At 42.8% G+C, this 19,800-nt stretch overlaps 1 long non-coding RNA gene across 5 annotated transcripts; it reads left to right on the top strand.

Moving 5' to 3' along the window:
• The first annotated feature begins 3,578 nt into the window (after nt 1-3,578).
• On the top strand, nt 3,579-18,905 carry LOC139578475 (uncharacterized). 5 transcript variants are annotated; one of them, XR_011675559.1, is made up of 8 exons: nt 3,579-3,726; nt 4,472-4,733; nt 5,034-5,247; nt 14,409-14,469; nt 14,582-15,685; nt 15,801-16,151; nt 16,266-16,367; nt 16,485-18,905. It is a non-coding gene; the product is annotated as an uncharacterized lncRNA (long non-coding RNA). The 5 variants fall into 5 exon arrangements; XR_011675560.1 differs by lacking the exon at nt 3,579-3,726 and having other exon boundaries at nt 4,038-4,733; nt 15,801-15,914; nt 16,090-16,151; XR_011675557.1 differs by lacking the exon at nt 3,579-3,726 and having other exon boundaries at nt 4,060-4,733; nt 14,582-15,365; nt 15,617-15,685.
• The last annotated feature ends 895 nt before the right edge of the window (nt 18,906-19,800 follow it).

Below are 19,800 nucleotides of genomic sequence, written 5' to 3'. Positions count from 1 at the left end.
CTTCTTTGCAGACATGCACATACTGTCCATAATATGCATCATAATCTCACATCAATGCATTTTAAAAGTATGATTACAGATGTAACAGATCAACATTGTCAGTTTAGTGTAGTTCACACGTTGACTGCTTCAGCACGGCGAGTGTCTGCCAGGTCTGGTGTCTGTGTACTGCCCTGTTTCATCGATTCTGGTACAGTAGCTGATGGAGGTAGTCACATTTTTGAGTCATCCAGACATGCAGGAGCAACATCGCAAGGCTGAGAAAGGCCTTGCCTCGTCTCTTTGAGCCACTTCTCCATACAGGGATCACTATTCATCTCACAAATATTGCGTAGGATGACTGCGGCATGCCTGGGCCAGCACAGTGATCAGGGCAGCTTGGCAGTTGTTGCGCTTCAAGCACTACCAGCAGGCTTTCAGGCACAAAAAGGTAGCCTCAATAGGTGTTTGTGCTCAGATGAGCATTGAATGTTGCTGAGGTGTTTGTTGAAGTGACTCTGGATAACTTTTGAGCATCCAGCTCCGTAAAGGGAAGGCTGCATCACCCAACAGCGCATAGCCGAGAGGTTGTCCCATGAGTTTGTGAGGTGTCCGTGGTGACAACCACCCTTCTCACCAAATCCATAGTTCAGAGCCCTGCAGCATGGTTGCATCACCAGTGCTGCCTTAAAGCCTACACGAAAGTCCCAGAATGGACCATGTCCATTCATACTGCACCAACGTGGAGGGTTATCCGTTGCTGTTTGGCATTGATATTTCACAGAAATGTGAAGGGAATTAATGACACCCGCACAATGAGGGAAACCCCACTGTGTTGAATATGGCAGCAGTTTCCTCCAGCTCCTGGTCACTTGGCTGATGAATGAGTGGCTTCAGTACTGTCACAACAATATTGTATAAATGTGATTACTGTGGGGCTGTTCGTGCCAGGTAGGTCACGGATAGAGTCAAAGTTGGTGGCAAACCATAACTATTGCCACACGTTTATCCAGGTAGGCTCTTTTACTTCTGGTCTGAGCTTGTCACAGAGTTGGTGGAATGTGTCGAGCCAGTCTTGAGGCTGGAACTTCATCACAACCCTCTCCCGCCAGTCTGACAGGATCTGCAGGTGAGTAGTTGTGAGGGTGGTGGTCTTGAGGGAGCTTGGTGGTGGCTGAAACTAGAATATATATATATATATAGATATCAGTTAAATATTTGAATTCCCACTTTTTATTTAATCACCTATTTGATTCTGCCTTTGAAATACTGCATTCATTCTCTTGATACAGACACGTGATATGTCAATTTCTGACTGCACTGTATGTAGACGCCTCTTCATTTTGTTGAGGATATAGCTACATTTTATGTCTGAAATGACGTTCGATTTCCGTTTATCCATGATAGGGAATCTTTCTGAGATGTTATGATAAGGAAGGTGCGTCTCTGCTAACTTTTAGGTGGTGCAATGATGACCGTACCAAAAGGAGAAAAAAATTGTTTGAAAGGGCACTGGAACACTGGTTCTCCATTTACCTGTCATGATTAATACATTATTATTTAATTTGTGTCATTGCACAGAAGGTGATGCACAACCTGATGCCCAAAAACTCCCCAATGTCCTCTCCCAGCAGCATTGTGACAGGTTCAACACGTCCCGTGCAGGGGCCAACTGGAGCATCAACTTTCACAGGATTAATCATTGTACAGTATGTCACTTTAACATCCTATCTTGTGAATTATGATGGGTAACTCCATTTGAATTCAATCACTTTTTGAAAGCACCCCTTTTGATTTGGACAAAAACTTCCATACATATTTGCCTATTGTAGAAGTGCTCAGAAAGTGACTTGTTGGACCTGAATGCCAAAACATTCAATGGATAAAGGTGCTCAAAGTTGACCTATTTTGCATACCCCACCATATTATAAGACATACATAGTCTTAATCACTGGAAAATATAAGTTAACAGTTGGGATTGATACAAACAGCGTTGTCGAACTATTTTATAATTTCTTTAAAATAATGCTTTTAATCTTAAATGTCCAAGGCAACAGTAAACATATTGTCCACCACGAATGATGCAGCTTGCCCACCCCCTCCCTTGGGCCAATTGAGATATCGCATGTGAGAGAGTTTCTATCTACAAGCCATCAGACTGCTGAACATTTGAACTGGACTGACCACCTGCTCTGATTCTCTGCACTTTAGCACACATGCACACAGACACACACCTGCACAGACATACACACATATATACATTCATGCTACACACACATCACAACTGTTGCTTGCTACCAGATTTAATATGCTGCTCAGTTTATACACTGTTTATATGCATTTCAGTTATTGTGTGTGACCACAGATTATCCATTATATTGACCAGATACTCAAGTCACCGCTCTATGGTAGGCAGTTAGCTTGGGTACCAGTCCAGGGTTTTAAATTCACATAAACTTGCCAGTGACACACACACTGGGTTAGTACCAAGTGAAAACTACTGGCCCAAATGAGAAAATTACTGGCCCGGCCAAAATCACAGGAAAGTGAATTATGCATTCAGAATTTCAATTGTGGGTGATTTAATGTTTCATTTTCAGTTTGGGCAAGTACCTTTTTATATAGCCAACCATAAAATCGGATATTTACACTATTTTAACATATTGATAAAAAGCATTATCTTTAGGTACATGGTCCATATTATCAGGCAGGTGTGTCTGATGCAGCATTTTGGCTACATGGCTGAAGCATGGGGTTACTCCTTTGCATTGTTTACCACAATGGGCTTTATCTTTAGCTAGATCAGACTCTAAATATGATTTTGTTGCTTGTTTAATGTCCTAAAAAAAACTCCCAGTGGCACTAATAAAATCATGTGATTTATACAGTGTTTATCAGTACAGTGTAATTGTGTGATTTTTACAACGAATTGAGTATAGGCCTACCGCTTATGCCTTCGAATGGCTGAAGCGCGTGGTTCACGTGGTTACTTTTTTCAAATTCTCATGCCAGACACTTGATATTGTAAAACGCTGCCCTCTTGTGCAAAAATGTATGAATTGTTGTGGAGAAATAAATCACTGCTCTTTTCAATAATTGTCTTCAAAACTGTTGCATTTTACTGAGAATGCATTTAGGAATGTTGTGCAGTGACTGTGCTTATACGAAACACATTTCTTTCTGCACAGCAATCAGCTGTCTGAGGAGTTGTGTGCTCTTGCCACCTAACAGTTGATATTCAGCCATAGCTGCATGAAGTATGGGTGCTGCATCACCCTCTGAAAAATCTGAATCTTAAAAAATATGTATATATCATATATTTTTTTAAAGAAAATATGATATATATACTGAACAAAAATATAAATGCAACATGCAACAATTTTGAGTTATTTTGAGTTGAGTTACAGAAAATTAGTCAATTGAAATAAATTAGGCCCTAATCTATGGATTTCATGTGACTGGGAATACAGATATGCATCTGCTGGTCACAGATACTGTACCTTTAAAAAAAAGTAGGGACATGGATCAGAAAACCAGTCAGTATCTAGGGTGACCACCATTTGCCTCATGCAGCGTGACACATCTCCTTTGCATAGAGTTAATCAGGCTGTTGATTGTGGCCTGTGGAATTTTGTCTCACTCCTCTTAAATGGCTGTGCGAAGTTGCTGGATATTGGCGGGAACTGGAACGCTGTCGTGCACGACGATCCAGAGCATTCCAAACATACTCAATAGGTAACAAGTCTGGTGAGTATGCAGGCCAACATTTTCAGCTTCCAGGAATTGTGTACAGATCCTTGCGACATGAGGCCATCCATTATCATGCTGAAACATGAGGTGAAGACTGCGAATGAATGGTACGACAATGGGCCTCAGGATCTCATCACAGTATCTCTGTGCATTCAAATTGCCGTCGATAAAATGCAATTGTGTTTGTTTTCCATAGTTTATGCCTGCCCATACCATAACACCACAACATTGACATTCGCAAACTGCTCGCCCACACAACGCCATACATTACAGCTTCTTGATATGCCACACCGGTCAGGTGGTGGATTATCTTGGCAAAGGAGAAATGCTGACTGACAGGGAAGTAAATACATTTGTGCACAGAATTTGAGAGAAATAAGCTTCTTGTGCATATGGAACATTTCTGGGATCTTTCATTTCAGCTCATGTTGCATTTATATTTTTCAGTATACCCTTTTTTTTTTGGTTTAGAAGAAGTGCAAGGTCGAATTGAGTTTGTTCACACGCGCACTTCACGAAGGTGGCGTTCCCTAACGGAAATATGCAAATACGTGCTACAACGCGCCAATAGGATCTCGCTAGCTCGTACTTGGCTTTTCCCACCTCCTTGCTTGTTCTGCCTACTATGCTTAATTTGCTCCCACTGTAAACGACACAGATTTACTATGTTGGGTTAGTTATAAACATCTTTTGCAGAGCCGTTGTGAAGGAATTTGTCAAGGAAGTGACTTTGTTTATACAGGACCTCCCGCCCCCACCTGCTGTCTATTCTGTCTCCCTCTCCGGTGGCTTCTACCTCGGATTCAGATCCTCAGAGCTCCGACTGTGAGGTTGTCTGAGACTCCGGCACATTCATCATCCACGATGGATACTGCAGCTGGCTCGGATCCATCGAGCCCCACCGCCCTTTGGTCCTCGGGGGGGGTTTGCAAACCCACTCGAGGCGAAAGAACGGCCGGACCTCCTCAGCCATTGCACCAGATGTCGTCATTGGCAGCTTTATGGTAAATAACATCTTGGTTCTCAGGGCAAAAACCCTGTGCTATCCTGGAGCACGAGCACAGGACATTACGAGGCTGCTTCAGGAGCTGCAGCTGTCGTAGTCCATGTGGGGTCAAATTACATTAGGAGGGCTAGCTCAGAACTGCTGAACATTTTAAATAACTGATTTTAGCTCTTCCAAAAAGCGGCACATTTATTTCAGGTCCGGTAATAACGTTGGGCCGCAGTTGTGAAAGATTCAGCAGGCTACTGGCATTACACACTTGGCTAAAAGATTTGCTCTTTTGGATGAACTTTTATAGATCACTTTGACACCTTCTGGAAACAGACGATGCTCTACAGGAATGACAGAGTCCATCCAAAACATCTTGGATCCTGGACTCTATTCATTTCAAGGCTTCGTTTAGACTGACATCAATGGCCCAAACCCAGCTCAGATAATCCCTACCATTGTGTCGCTGAGTTGACGTAATTCTGCAGCAAATGTACATTATCACAAGGGTTGGCAGTCACAATGTAAGTAAGCTAATTTGTCCCTCTAACTCCCCTGAATGCCTCTCTCGATCCTACAGCTATTGTATGCAGTAATCATATGTATATGAACCAGAGTTACACTGTTAGCACTGAGGCAGTGCGCCTTAGTAGGAAGTCCCCTGTGTGCAGCTGAAACATTAACTACATTGTCATGTCTACTTCTGATAAGCTTCCCAGTAAAGCAATAAAAAAACTATCAATAGCAATAAAAAAAGTATCCCAGAAAAGTGCTAAAAATTTGCCCACATGAACATATGTAGCCTTAGAAACAAGGTTCATGAATTCGATAACTTGCTAGTAACAGATAACATTCATATTCTGACTATCTCTGAAAGTCACTTCGATAATACCTTTTAATGATAGTGGTAGCAATACATGGTTATAACATCTATAGAAAATACAGAAATTCCAAAGGGGGCAGTGTTGGGGTCTATATTCAGAGCCACATTCCTGTAAAGCTTAGAGGATCTCATGTTAAATACTGTCAAATTAAATCAGATGTTATTGGTCACATACACATATTTAGCAGATGTTATTGTGGGTGTAGCGACATGCTTGTGAAGTAATATGGCTACAGGTTGACCTGCCTCACCTAAAGCCCGTTCTTGTGGGAAGCTGCTATCGACCACCAAGTGCTAACAGTCAGTATCTGGATAATATGAAATTCTTGGTAATGTATGCGATATCAACAAAGGGGTATATTTTCTGGGTGATCTAGATATTGACTGGCTTTCATCAAGCTGTCCACTCAAGAAAAAGCTTCAAACTGTAACCAGTGCCTGCGATCTGGTTCAAGTTATCAGTCAACCTACCAGGGTAGTTAAACAGCACAGGAATTAAATCATCCAAATGTATTGATCACATCTTTACTAATGCTGCAGAAACCTGCTTAAAAGCAGTATCCAAATCCATTGGATGTAGTGATCACAATATAGTAGCCATATCTAGGAAAACCAAAGTTCCAAAGGCTGGGCCTAATATAGTGTATAAGAGGTCATACAATACATTTTGTAGTGATTCCTGTGTTGATGGTGTAAAGAATATTTGCTGGTCTATGGTGTGTAATGAGGAGCAACCAGATGCTGTACCTGACACATTTATGAAATTGCTTATTCCAGTTACTAATAAGCATGCAACCATTAAGAAAATTACTGTAAATTCCAATCCCTGTGGATTGATGAGGTATTGAAAAATGTAATGGTTGAGACAGATGAGGCAAAGGAATGTCAAATAACTCTGGCTGCACAGCTGATTGGCAAATGTAGTGCAAATTGAGAAATCGTGACTAAACTGTATAAAAATAAGAAATTATACTATGATACAAAGATGAATGATAGTAAAAAGCTTTGGACCACTTTAAATACATTTTTGGGCAAAAAGGCAAACCCCCACTCCATCATTCATTGAATCAGATGGCTCATTCATCACAAAACCCACTGATATTGGTAACTACTCAGGATATGTAGGAATGACATGTGGCGGGCATGAAATTGTCAACTGGTGATTGTCAACCAAATAACTGCCGGTTTCTCGGGAATTAACTGTTTATTAACATAAACACATTAAGCATCTCCTGGCTGCCACGCACAGCCTATAAGCCACTGATAAAGACCGTTGGAACATCTACATTTAAAAAAGTCTAATAAATCCATTTAATATAGCCTACACAATCCCAATAAATCCATTATTTATTTTCGACAGGTCTAAAGAAACATTATATGAAGAAAATGTAGTCTATTTCAGAAGAACAGAATAACGTACTCTGAGTTGTCTTTATGTTAGGCCCTGATCTGGCTATGCCATTTGGCTGGGGGCTACACAAGTTCATTTAGGTCCCGTGTGGCTCAGTTGGTAGAGCATGGCGCTTACAACGCCAGGGTTGTGGGTTCATTCCCCACGGGGGGACCAGGATGAATATGTATGAACTTTCCAATTTGTAAGTCGCTCTGGATAAGAGCGTCTGCTAAATGACTTAAATGTAAAATGTAAATTTAGCAGACAAGATTTGCTTAGAATTCCATGGTGTTATTTTATAGTATTAAGAATGCAATTAAACATAGCTGAATAAAATAGGATGTTTTGACTTTTGCGACCAGTGGTTGTTGTGCCCTTGGGCTGAATATAACAATTCATTCCTTTCTCCTGCCTGGAAGCGCCTCTCACTCACATTGGCTCACTCCTATATCTCAAATCAAATTTTATTGGTCACACACATGGTTAGCAGATGTAAATGTGAGTGTAGTGAAATGCTTGCATTTCTAGTTCCGACAGTGCAGTAATATCTAACAAGTAATCTAACAAATTCACAACGACTACCATAAACACACAAATGTAAAGGGATGAATAAGAATATGTACATATAAATATATGGATGAGCGATGGCCGTGCGGCATAGGCCAGATGCAGTAGATGGTATAGAATACAGTATATACATATGAGATGAGTAATGTAGGATATGTAGACATTATTAAAGTGGCGTTATTTAAAGTGACTAGTGATACCATTATTAAATCCATTTATTAAATTTATTAAAGTGGCAAGAGATTTGAGTCTTAATGTTGGCAGCAGCCACTCTGTTAGTGATGGCTGTTTAACAGTCTGATGGCCTTGAGATTGAAAAACAGCTTCTGTTTCTTTGTCCCAGCTTTGCACCTGTACTGACCTCGCCTTCTGGATGATAGCGGGGTGAACAGGCAGTGGCTCGGGTGGTCGTTGTCCTTGATGATCTTTTTGGCCTTCCTGTGACATCGGGTGGTGTAGGTGTCCTGGAGGGCAGGTTCTTATTCTTAATGTCCATCACATGATTGGGTCCTTATTGTCCATCACGTGATTGGGTCCTGTCTGTCTCTACAAGTAAAGACAGACACATCGGGGAAGCAACTGCGTGTGTCCTTATCGATATCCGACGTGCATGTTGAAAGTGTTTGAAGAACATCTTCTACAAGATGAGTAGGCCTAACGAACAGCAAAAACACTAACCTATGTCAATCTACTATCCCCCATAGTACAACAGTTGACCTATTAATTTTGTCAACTTGTCCTTATGTGCAATAAATATATATTCCCAACATAGTCTGGGACAGTTGTGAGATGCGATAGATCCCAAATTAATACAACCACTAGCATCAAAAAACCTTTTAAAAGCAATGAGGCTGACCTAACAGATCAGAACGTTTAGCTTAAAATGTTGATATACTTTTAAGCTATTTCTTCACATTATAAGCGCAGCAATGCTTCTTCTTCTTCGGTAGGGTTTATCGGCGGTTGGCATCCAACGTTATGGTGCATTACTGCCACCTGCTGTACTGGAGTGTGTGCCAGAGACAGGGAAAAACTTAATATTACCTGCCAGCCTCGTTGCTCTTAAAAAAGATAACATATTTGAGACTATATCTAATGACGTTCTACTCAATATACTCTTTAAACGAATTTCCTATATCCCCTTCTCCCTCATACTAGATCTCATCCTCTCTCTTTCCCTCCAATGTCCACACTGTATCAATACATGCTCCACGGTCTCTGTTTCCTGGCAATACTCACATTTTCCTGTTGGATGCTTTCCTATCACATTTAAGGTCTTATTCAACTGGCTGTGTCCCACCCTTATTCTTGTAAATATAGTCTTCTCTCTCATGTCCCTTCCTGCTGTTCTCCCCAAATTTCCTCTGTACTTGAAATAAATGCCTGTCCTTAGTATCTCTATTCCACTGCTCCTGCCATTTCTCCACTGTCACTGTCCATATCATGCTTTTTGTCTCTGCCTTGCTCATTTAAACTGCCACATCAACATCCCCACTACTTAGTGCTTGTTTAGCCAGTACATCAACTGCCTCGTTTCCCTCCCCTCCCACATGAGCTGGGACCCATGTAAATATTATCTGTATACCCATTTGTTTACTCCTGCCATGGGTTTGTAGCACCTCATAAAGCAGGTCTTGACTGCTACGTGATATAAAGGACTGGAGACCCCTTAGCACTGCACATGAATCAGAGCAATAACTACTCTTTCTGGCTTAACTTTCTCCACCCACTGCAAGGCTAACAGTATGGCCATCACCTCCGCCATATATACAGCCAGATGATCTGTAATACGTTCCCTGACTTTCACCCCACATTCCTGCACTACAAATGCTGACCCAGTACGTCCTGTCCTTGGATCTTTTGAACCATCTGTGTATATGGCCACACAATTCTGATACACAGTATCCAGACATCTCTTAAACAAATGAGATGGATCAACACCCATCCTATCTTTCCCTAGTCTCTCCAATACTTCTAGATCTACTACTGGAGGTGGGAGGAGCCATGGTGGATTCACAGGGATAGCTATCGTTGGACTAAACTCCCTTCCACACAGTCCCATCTCCTTCGCCTGGGTATTATCCACCCACCCAAAGCTTGTGTTCTGTCTTCGCTCGTGTTCCCAGCATGCCTGAAATCCCTTTCACAGGATGAGATACCCCATGTCCCTGTAGGCTGACCCAATAATTCATTGCCAGCTGCTGTCTCCTAATCTACAATGGCATTTCCCCCATCTCTACCTGAAGTGCAGCCACTGGGGGACGTCCGAAACGCCCCACTAAATATTTAGTCCTTGTCCCTGTATGACATCTAGCCTTTCCAATGATGTCCGGGCTGCTGAACCGTACCCTATACTTCCATAGTCTATTACAGATCGGATAAATGCAACATAAACTCAGCAACAAAAGAAACGTCCTCACTGTCAACTGCGTTTATTTTCAGCAACCTTAACGTGTAAATATTTGTATGAACATAAGATTCAACAACTGAGACATAAACTGAACAAGTTCCACAGACATGTGACTAACAGAAATTGAATAATGTGTCCCTGAACAAAGGGGGGGTCAAAATCAAAAGTAACAGTCAGTATCTGGTGTGGCCACCAGCTGCATTAAGTACTGCAGTGCATCTCCTCCTCATGGACTGCACCAGATTTGCCAGTTCTTGCTGTGAGATGTTACCCCACTCTTCCAACAAGGCACCTGCAAGTTCCCGTACATGTCTGGGGGGAATGACCCTAGCCCTCACCCTCCGATCCAACAGGTTCCAGACGTGCTCAATGGGATTGAGATCCGGGCTCTTCGCTGGCCATGGCAGAACACTGACATTCCTGTCTTGCAGGAAATCATGCACAGAATGAGCAATATGGCTGGTGGCATTGTCATGCTGGAGGGTCATCTCAGGATGAGCCTGCAGGAAGGGTACCACATGAGGGAGGAGGATGTCTTCCCTGTAACGCACAGCGTTGAGATTGCCAGCAATGACAACAAGCTCAGTCCGATGATGCTGTGACACACAGCTCAGACCATGACCGACCCTCCACCTCCAAATCGATCCCGCTCCAGAGTAAAGGCCTCGGTGTAACGACGATAAACGCAAATCCGACCAGCACCCCTGGTGAGACAAAACTACGACTCGTCAGTGAAGAGCACTTTTTCCGGTCCTGTCTGGTCCAGCGACAGTGGGTTTGTGCCCGTAGGCGACGTGTTGCTGGTGATGTCTGGTGAGGACCTGCCTTACAACAGGCCTACAAGCCCTCAGTCCAGCCTCTCTCAACCTATTGCGTACAGTCTGAGCACTGATGGTACCATCCTGTACCTGTCCCGCAGGTGTGATGTTCAGATTTACCGATCCTGTGCAGGTGTTGTTACATGTGGTCTGCCACGGCGAGGACGATCAGTTGTCCGTCCTGTCTCCTTGTAGCGCTGTCTTAGGCGTCTCACAGTACGGACATTGCAATTTATTGCCCTGGCCACATCTGCAGTTCTCATGGCTCCTTGCAGCATGCCTAAGGCACGTTCACGCAGATGAGCAGGGACCCTGGGCATCTTTCTTTTGGTGTTTTTCAGAGTCAGTAGAAAGGCCTCTTTAGTATCCTAAGTTTTCATAACTGTGACCTTATAATTGCCTACCGTCTGTAAGCTGTTAGTGTCTTAACGACCGTTCCACAGGTGCATGTTCATTAATTGTTTATGGTTCATTGAACAAGCATGGGAAACCGTGTTTAAACCCTTTACAATGAAGATCTGTAAAGTTATTTGGATTTTTACAAATTATCTTTGAAAGACAGGGTCCTGAAAAAGGGCCGTTTCATTTTTTGCTGAGTTTATATGGTCTTCAATGAAGCACGCCCAGCCCCCCCACTCCTTCCCTGTCAGACAGCGCATCACATTTAGTACCTTCTTACGCTTTCCCACCACTCTCTCAATGTGTTCTGCCCAGGTCATTCTAGTATCAAAGTATACCCCAAGGAACCTGAAGGCCCCAACCCTCTCCAAGTTTCTCCCATATAACCTCAAGCATACCTCATCTCCCAGCTTCCTCCTGGTAAAGACAACTGTCTGACTTTTTTCTACAGAGAACCTGAATCCCCACATTAATGCCCACTGCTCTACCTCATCAATTGCTTCCTGTACCTTCTTGACTATATATGGCATATTTCTTCCTCTCTTCCATAAGGCTCCAACATCTGCAAATAACAACCTCCCAATATCCGGCTGTACCTGAGAGTAAACATCATTGATAATGATTGAGAACAACAGAGGACTAATCACGATCCCCTGTGGAGTACCATTATCCACCATGTAGCTGGCTGAGAGAGACTTCCCCACCCTCACCTGGATAGACCTTCCAAACAGGAAATCCTTTATACAGTTGTACGTTCTTCCTCCTACCCACATAATATCAAGCTTGATTAACAACCCCTCCTTCCACATCATATCATACGCCTTCTCCACATCAAAAAATACAGCTACAACAGTCTCCTTGTTCACCTGGGCCTTCCTGACCTCTGCTTCTTAGCAGAGCACTGGGTCCATTGTTCCCCTACCCTTCCTGAATCCGCTTTGATGTGGCGATACTAACCCCCTGCTCTCCAGGAAGTAAGTTAGTGTCACGAGAATTTTCAATCCCAATGATGATAACAATCACTATAGCTTTGACCAATTTCCCCTAGGTTGTAAAGCTAGGGTTAATAAGAATTAGGCAAAGACTCAGATTCTGCGCACAGCCTTTTATATAACTCCAACAAGCGCCTACAAGTCTACAAGCGCATCTGTTCCTCCCTGGGTGGAGGAACTTTATCTCCTGTCCTTGGTCTCACAGTACCAAAACATGTCTGTTGTCAGTTCCTCTTTATCACACACAAACACAATGTTCCCACTGTCTCACAATATTCTAGTGTTATGTCTAAACACATTGTCTCAGCTTCTGTAACTATTAGGGTGAAATACTTTAGTCATTACTCTTAATGTCATTCAGATTCTCTTATCATTACTTTAAACATATAAATTCCCTTAGCCTCTCCATTATCACACGCTCCATAATCTTACATACATGTGATGTTAAGGCTATTGGCCAATAGCTTGTTGGCCTCGTTGGGTCCTTCCCTAGCTTCCGGATTGGTACCACTACTGCCTCCTTCCAGCTGCCTGGTAGTTTCCCCTTCTCCCACACTGTTGTACAACACCAATACCTTATCCAGTGCCTCATCACTAAGTTGGGCCAACATAACATAGCACACCTCATCTTTCCCAGGTGAAGTTGCCCTTTTCACCTCTACCATTGTAAATGGTGCATTCAACGCATCATTTATATCCTCCCTCCTATCCAGCACTCCAGGATGCTCCTCTCTCGTTCTCTCTCTCCCCCTCTGCCCCTCCTCTGACAAATTTGCCGAGCTATGCACTTGGACAAACGCTTCGGCCATCATCTGCCATCTCATCTTACTACCCATCCTCCCCAGTCGTCAACACTGGATAATCCCACTCCCTTCTGACCCCACTCTTCCGCTTAATCATCCCCCACACTTCTCCCACTGGTGTCGCCCTTCCAATGGTGTCACAGAACCGACGCCAACATTACCTCTTTGCCTGACGAATAGTTCTCCTCACCAGAGTCTGGGCCTGCTTATACTGAATCAGATGTTGGAAGTTATGTGTCCTTTTCAGTACTCTAAACGCCCTGTTCCTACTTCTCACCATTGCCCCACACTCCTCTGTCCACCATGGGACTACTTTCCTCCTCCTCCTCCCTGAACTCTTAGGTATCACCTCAGTAGCTGCTCCCACTAACGCTGTTCTCACCCAGTTATTCATACTATCCACTTCCCCTCTCAAATCCACCCGAGCCATCACCCGCTCACTTCACTCCTGAAACTGATCCCACTTTGCCCTTTCAAACACCCACCTGCCTACTCCATCCACTGACACCTCCACCTCCCTCTGGCCTACTGTGCATACTATGGGGTAATGATCACTCCCTACTGTTGACTCCTACCATTCCTCACACTCACAGATTCCTGCCATCACACTAGATACCAGAGTGAGGTCCATTGCACTCTTTCCCTGTAACTACATCAATCCTAGTCCCTAAGCCATCATTCAAGCACACCAGATCTTTAACTTCTATCAGATTTTCCATAATTTGGCCATTTCCATCCGTCCCCCCGCCCCTCCCCCAGAGTGTGTTGTGGGCATTAAAATCCACACACCACACCACAGGCCAGCAATGCGCACATGGTAGTAGGCTATAAGCAAGAATGTTTCAAAATGCAATCAATTAGCGGGAAAACACCATCCTCAAGTGACTGCAAATGCGATTATGCATGTAATGCTTTATTATAAATGTGCATTTTTATAGTGAAAATTATCTTCCCCAAACTTCAAACTCACACGCCACATATGTATGCCAGTTAGGCTCTACACCGGTTGAAAATCATATTAATGTGCTTAATTTTAAGAAGTTATAAAATAGTTTGACAACCCCATTTTTAAGCTTTTAAATGATATCGAACTCAACCATTTATCTTTTCCAGTGATAAAAACATGGATGTCGCATAATATGGTGGGGATATGCAAAAAGGGTCTACTTTGAGCACCTTTATCTCATAAATATTTTGGTATTCAGGTAAAAAAAAAAAGTAACTTCCTGACCACTTCTTCCATGGCCAAGCATGTGCAGTATGATGCTTTCTTTCTTTTTTTTTATCTAAAGGAATGCTGTCAAAAAGTCAATGAATTTAAATAGATTTCTCCTGATACAACATTAACTCCCTATAGCTTAATTTGACACATTTAGTCAGCTCATGGATACATTTTTTTAAATGTAATTTGTGTTTTTAGGAAAATGAGAGATCAAGTCAGAATGGAAAAATAAAGGATGCAACATCTGACAGCAGCCAAGGTAAGTAACATGACAAACTAAGCCACATCATAGGAAATTACCAGCACCTAAGAAAGGCACACAGTGTACACTCCTTCGACCTCTCTCTTCAACAAGCTGTTTTTGCCCACAGGTTTGATGCTGACTGAATGTTTTTTATTTGTCGCAACATTCTCGATAAATCCTAGACTCTGTTGTGCATGAAAAGCCCAGGAGGGCAGCAGTTTGAGATACTGGATCCGCCAAGCCTGGCACCGACAATTATGGCATGTTCAAAGTCGCTTAGGTCACTTGTTTTGCCAATTTTAAGGTTCAATCAAACAGTGGATGCCTCGATGCCTGTCTGCCTGCTTTATATAGCAAGCCATGGCCAAATGACTCACGGTTTGTAGGAGCGATTATTTTTCGTGAATGGGATGGTGTATCTAATGAACTGGCCGGTGAGTGTATAATGGCAATAATTGTGCAAGCTAAAAGGCTGGCCACAAACAAACAAATACCGGCGCAGTACAACAGTGGTGTCCCGAACGACATCTTGGAACACACAACTCGTCCGTTCTTGTCATGGATGGCTATTGCAGCAGACGAACCCGGTGTGGTCGAAACGGCTCAATTGGAGGAGTGGAAAAACATTGCCTGGAAAATGACAACGAATTCAATTTACTTGAGTGGCCTGCGCAGTCCGCAGACCTCAACCCAATAGAGCATCTTTGTGATGAGATGGAACGGGCTGCTGGCAGAATGAATGTATCGCCGTCCAATCTGCAGCAACTGCGTTATGCCATCGCGTCAGCATGGACCAACATCTCTGTGGAACATTTCCGACACCTTGTAGAATGCCCCGAATAATTCCGGATGTTCTGGAGGCAAAGGGGGGCCAACCCGGTACTAGATGGGTGTACCAATTAAACTATTCGGTAAGTGTATATTCATGTAACTGTGGTTCTCTATTAGCGAATGGGCTGGCCTTATCTGCTTTGCTGAAAAATTAGCTGCTTGGCGCAGACATCAACAAAGGACCCCCAGACAGAGGACAAACGATTGCAGCCCTCCACACCAGAAAAGATGAGTCTCTTCGGTGTAAGAATGTCTCACTGTATCTCTCATTTCCAAGCTACATGGAGTTATTTGGAGCAAGGTCTGACCCAAATCTATCTTTTATGTGCAGTACTCTCTCAGTGCTTAGAGATCCACACTAGATGAGGACAACAGAATCTCTCTCTACTCGTTGTCACCTGTAAGTAGTAAAAGGTGAAAGGATCGAATGGCAGCCTCTCTGTAAAGATGCAGAGTGGTTACTGTTAACTACAAATCAACGTTAATTTCATATGGTTTGTTTTCTGTCTTTGCAGTCAGAAGTTCCTACTGTCACCCTGGAAGCTGACTCGTAAAATCGCAAAGATCCCATTCAAGGTCTTGGATGCTCCAGAACTACAAGATGACTTCTACCTCAACCTTGTGGACTGGTCTGCTCTAAATGTGCTAAGCAGGCTTAGGCACTTGTCTATCTCTGGAGTGCCTGAACCAGCCAGCTACTGCTTGTCTGACTAATACATGTGCATGTGATTTCATTATCCTGTCATTACACATTATGTTCATTTCTATACAAGCCCCCAGATGTGCATTGATTTATTTTTCCAGGTAACTCGTCTGTGTGATTTAGCAGTGGAGGGAGATTCTGTTACATCAGTGGGCTGGTCAGAGTGAGTAAATTCAACTCCATATAATCTGCAGTTTGTCAGTCCCACCATAACACCTTTTACATCTGGTGTTTTTGTGTGGTTTGCTGACTCCAATGCTGTGTGTTTCTGATTTAGGGGCAATCATGTGGCAGTCGGGACTCACAAAGGCTACGTACAGATCTGGGATGCAGCAGCTGGCAAAAAGCTTTTTACACTAGAGGGACACTGCTAGAGTTGGTGAGCATTCAGGGGGAAAAACACCCTTCTGTGGAAATGTCCATTATAGATGTCGCATATTGGTTGTTCATTTCATCAGTCTTTTCCCTCGCCATTCCAATGTCTAATCTTCCACAGGTGCACTGGCATGGAACGCAGACCAGTTGCCGTCAGGGAGTCGAGACCTTATGATCCTGCAGATGATTCGCACATCACCTCTCCAGTCTGAGCGCCGGTTGCAGGGTCACCTGCAGGAGGTGTGTGTGGTCTGAAGTGGAGTACAGAGAGCCATAGCCGCGGGAAGTAGTGGTGCTGAGGGTGCCGCAGCACCCACTGATAAATCAAAATAAATACAATTATAAACATTTAAAAAGGAATAGACTAATGATGGAATGCCTTGAATTCATCACAGGACATTCATCAACATAATGCAAAATAATGACCCAACATGGACACGGCATCTTGTCATAGAGGATGGAGGAGCAAAGAACTGTGTTTACTTTGTCACTCGGAAACAATTGAAACTGGACCATTAACAGATTATTACATTTTTTATTGTCATCAACAATGTTTTTATTACATTTTTTTCCCCTATTCTTGTCTAGTTCAATTTACAGTTTTGATTTTTGTATTCCATGTCTATGATGAAAATATGTGTTAAAGGAGGGTTAAGATCTAAACTTTGAGTTGATGATGTTACAGTCAGGTCTTATTTATTTGCCATTTAAAAATATATGTTTTATTGTTGTATAGACTTGAGCAAGATGTATAATATAATGGGACAATCATGGAAGTCCAGTTTCTTTACTTTTCGAATGAAAAAATGTATAGTAAACATGTGAAAGCACTACATTGAATATACAGTGAGGGAAAAAAGTATTTGATCCCCTGCTGATTTTGTACGTTTGCCCACTGACAAAGAAATGATCAGTATATAATTTTAATGGTAGGTTTATTTGAACAGTGAGAGACAGAATAACAACAAAAAAATCCAGAAAAACGCATGTCAAAAACGTTATAAATTGATTTGCATTTTAATGAGGGAAATAAGTATTTGACCCCCTCTCAATCAGAAAGATTTCTGGCTCCCAGGTGTCTTTCATACAGGTAACGAGCTGAGATTAGGAGCACACTCTTAAAGGGAGTGCTCCTAATCTCAGTTTCTTACCTGTATAAAAGACACCTGTCCACAGAAGCAATCAATCAATCAGATTCCAAACTCTCCACCATGGCCAAGACCAAAGAGCTCTCCAAGGATGTTAGGGACAAGATTGTAGATCTACACAAGGCTGGAATGGGCTACAAGACCATTGCCAAGCAGCTTGGTGAGAAGGTGACAACAGTTGGTGCGATTATTCGCAAATGGAAGAAACACAAAAGAACTGTCAAACTCCCTTGGCCTAGGGCTCCATGCAAGATCTCACCTCGTGGAGTTGCAATGATCATGAGAATAGTGAGGAATCAGCCCAGAACTACACAGGAGGATCTTGTCAATGATCTCAAGGCAGCTGGGACCATAGTCACCAAGAAAACAATTGGTAACACACTACGCCGTGAAGGACTGAAATCCTGCAGCGCCCGCAAGGTCCCCCTGCTCAAGAAAGCACATATACATGCCCGTCTGAAGTTTGCCAATGAACATCTGAATGATTCAGAGGACAACTGGGTGAACGTGTTGTGGTCAGATGAGACCAAAATGGAGTTATTTGGCATCAACTCAACTTGCCGTGTTTGGAGGAGGAGGAATGCTGCCTATGACCCCAAGAAACCATCCCCACCGTCAAACATGGCGGTGGAAACATTATGCTTTGGGGGTGTTTTTCTGCTAAGGGGACAGGACAACTTCACCGCATCAAAGGGACGATGGACGGGGCCATGTACCGTCAAATCTTGGGTGAAAACCTCCTTCCCTCAGCCAGGGTATTGAAAATGGGTCGTGGATGGGTATTCCAGCATGACAATGACCCAAAACACACGGCCAAGGCAACAAAGGAGTGGCTCAAGAAAAAGCACATTAAGGTCCTGGAGTGGCCTAGCCAGTCTCCAGACCTTAATCCCATAGAAAATCTGTGGAGGGAGCTGAAGGTTCGAGTTGCCAAACGTCAGTCTCGAAACCTTAATTACTTGAAGAAGATCTGCAAAGAGGAGTGGGACAAAATCTCTCCTGAGATGTGTGCAAACCTGGTGGCCAACTACAAGAAACATCTGACCTCTGTGATTGCCAACAAGGGTTTTGCCACCAAGTACTAAGTCATGTTTTGCAGAGGGGTCAAATACTTATTTCCCTCATTAAAATGCAAATCAATTTATAAAATTTTTGACATGCGTTTTTCTGGATTTTTTTGTTGATATTCTGTCTCTCACTGTTCAAATAAACCTACCATTAAAATTACAGACTGATCATTTCTTTGTCAGTGGGCAAACGTACAAAATCAGCAGGGGATCAAATACTTTTTTCCCTCACTGTAGTATGGCGGAGAAAACAAAACTAAGTAAAATGTGGGGAATTAACAGAAAATGTATGCCACTCAAGAATAAGAAATAAGAGTATTGGCAAAACATGTCTAGTGTTTTCATTTCCACACACAACTGCTTATACATATCATTTATTTTCTTCTGTGATTTCAAGTAATTGTCATTTGCATATTTCTTTATGGGCCAATCTCAACAGCCATCTGGTTTTGGCCTATATAGATATAGGTTATTTGCCATAATATATACATATTTATATGGAATGGTATAAGCAGATTTATCTAAATATATGACACTGAGTATAAGGTTTCCTTTTTATATAAGGAAATGGAGTGGATGCAGGCTGTGATCCCTTTTGCTTTGACAGTTCTGTTGTAGATCGTTGCACGTTCTATTTGTCCTATAAAATAGCAAACATCGCCGGATATGAGAAAAGAGCCAAATGAAGGGGAAGATTCCCGGTGTTTGTGATGCTCGTCGTTTGGTGTGATGCAGACAGGGTGGCGAGAGTGGTGAAATAAGTCATTGTCTGTTATTTTGAGTTTTGATGTTACCTAGGATAGGATAAAGTAATCCTCCTAACCCCACCCCTCCCCCTTAAAAGAGTTAGATGCACTATTGTAAAGTGGTTGTTCCACTGGATTTCATAAGGTGAATGCACCAATTTGTAAGTCGCTCTGGATAAGAGCGTCTGCTAAATGACTTAAATGTAAATGTAAATGATGTTGAGTCTTTGCCCGACAAAGTGATGTTAGGATATATAACTTATCCTGTACGAGCTTTTGTACCGAATACATTACGTTGTTACAGGTGTCAAGCTTATGGGCATGTGGCAGCAGTTTGTAGGAGGGATGTTCCTAGGTGTGAGAAGTGTGCAGAAGGACATGAGACAAAGGAATGTGTAGCATTGGGGAAAGTAGTGGTATGTGTTGATTGTAGGGGTGCCCATGGGGCTGGGGATCAGAAATGTCCTGTGCGAGAG

The sequence above is a fragment of the Salvelinus alpinus genome, chromosome 6 (genome assembly GCF_045679555.1).
Source record: "Salvelinus alpinus chromosome 6, SLU_Salpinus.1, whole genome shotgun sequence".
Taxonomy (NCBI): domain Eukaryota; kingdom Metazoa; phylum Chordata; class Actinopteri; order Salmoniformes; family Salmonidae; genus Salvelinus; species Salvelinus alpinus.
Note: the sequence above shows the minus strand (reverse complement) of the source record. Positions and strands in the feature narration are given on the sequence as shown.